Genomic DNA, 2,402 nt, shown 5'->3' with positions numbered 1-2,402 from the left:
ATTTTCCATTGAGCGTGATTGCAGAGCATAGTTATACTAAGAGACAACCTAAGAGATCTCCTTTATTTCAGACATACTCTTCCTTACCTCCATTGTAGTAGCCCAATTTCCTCTTAGGAGTCAGGATCAATCATCCCAGTGACTCCCTTCTTTTCTTGTTGATTAAAAGAAAGTGTCCAAAGTGGCCAGGCAACATTCTTAACTTCCGGTTCCATGGAATCATTGTTGTATGTCCTAGTGAAAGTGTTCTTCCTTTTGGAACTAAGACTTCTACGTCAGCAGGGCATAAGTTCACAGAAACAAGAAGCAAAAAGTTTGCTAGTGAGTCACTTGGGGTAATAGTGAGTAGTGTCACTCCCACTTCTACCCCTTGCTTCCTAAACCCATGAATTCTGGCTGTGGGAGAAATAGTGCCATATATTGGACACTGATTTGAAGCATACATAGTCTTCTGAAGAACCTTGCCCCAGTCCTGCTAGGTACTGCCAACTAACTGGCACTATTATTGAGGCCATCTTCAAAAGACCATTCCTCCATTCTGTCAAGCTACCTGCTTCAGGGTGGTGGGGAACATAGCAACACCAGTGAATTCCATCAACACCAGTGAATTCCATCAACACCAGTGAATTCCATGAGCACCAGCTCATGGCCACACTTCTTGTGCTGTGAAGTGAGTTCCTTGACCAGGATCAATGCTGTGTGGAATATTATAATGGTGGATAAGGCATTCTCTAATTCCACAGATGGTAGTTTTAGCAGAAGCATGGCATGCAGGGAAGGCAAATCCATATCCAGAGTATCTATTCCCGTAATAAAACAACACTGCCTCTTTCATAATTGATATAGTAATTAATCTGTCACCAGCTAGCTGGATGATTAGCCCAGGAAATGGTGCCATATTGGGGACTCGGTGTTCATTTCTCCTGCTGGTAGATTGGACACTCAGCAATGGGTGTAGCCAAGTTAGCCTTGGTGAATGGAAGTCCATGTTTCTGAGTCCACGTGTAAACTCCATCCCTGCCACCATGGGCATTTGGTCCATAAACCCATTGGGAAATGAGTGCCTAGGGAAAGAGTCTGACTAGTATTCACAAAACGGGTCACCCTATTCACTTTATTATAGTAGTCCCCCCTTATCCATAGGAAATACATTCCAAGACCCCCACTGGATGCCTGAAACTGCAGATAGTACCAAACTCTATATATACTATGCTGTTTCCTATACATACATACCTATGATAAAGTTTAATTCATAAATTAGGCACAGTAAGAGATTAACAACTAATGATAACATAGAACAATTATAATATACTGTAATAAAACTTACATGAATGTGATCTCTCTCTCAGTAAACTAGCAGAAATTTCTTTTCCTTGACAATTTCACAGATAGAATATTTGTTCTTGTAGATCTTAGCAACATCAACATCAAGGAAAGATTTTTTTTCTTTCCTTATTAAGTCTAGAATGTTTTCACTTAAAGGAAACGCTGTATGGCTTATTTTTGGCATACTGAATTGGCAACATCACTACTGTTGCACTTTAGGTCCATTATTAAGTAAAATAAGGGTTACTTGAACACAAGCACTGTAATTGAATCCTGGGGTGGCAGGGGACAAGTGGTAGCACTCAAGAGCCTCAAGCAAAGTGGACACAGTTACTGCAATGGATAGCAAAGTCACAACAGATACCTAGACCTATAATGTTGGCTAGTTGGTTATGTTTCCAGGAGTGAAATAGATAGGAAGCCTACAGAATTCTCACTGGATCTGTATAAGCAGAAAAATTGTAGGTCAGGTGAACCAAAGTCTAACCTGAATCATAAAAATAGAGTCACAGTCCCTCAGTTAATTTCCAGAATTGAGTCAGTTTGCAGACCCGGAATTCCTTGAATGAAGGGGAGGGCAGGTCCCCTTGAGGAAGAACCTCAATATACTGCTCAAAATTATACTATAAATCTTTCTTCCAGCCTTCCCCAAAGATACCTCCAGCCATTACCAAGGTAACTCTGCTCTGGGGAAAAGGAGATAATTGGACTTTTTGGGGACTGCTGGACACTGGCTCTGAACTGACAGTAACTCCAGGAAACCCAAAATATTACTGTCAGAGTAGGGGCTTATGGAGGTCAGGTGATCAATGATATTTAGCTTAGGTCCATCTCACAGTGTGATCACTGAGACGGCTACTAAGTGACTAACAGCTGGGTAGCGTATACAGTGTGGATACATTGGACAAAGGGATAATTTCATGTCTTAGGAACAACAAAGTGGGACAGATGAGATTCCATCATGCTACTCAGAAATTCACACAATTTAAAATTTAAGAATTGTTGATTTCTGGAATTTTGTATTTAATATTTTTGGACCATGGTTGACAATGGGTAACTGAAACCACAAAAGGTGA

The sequence above is a fragment of the Hipposideros armiger genome, unplaced genomic scaffold, assembly GCF_001890085.2.
Source record: "Hipposideros armiger isolate ML-2016 unplaced genomic scaffold, ASM189008v1 scaffold_1449, whole genome shotgun sequence".
Taxonomy (NCBI): domain Eukaryota; kingdom Metazoa; phylum Chordata; class Mammalia; order Chiroptera; family Hipposideridae; genus Hipposideros; species Hipposideros armiger.
Note: the sequence above shows the minus strand (reverse complement) of the source record.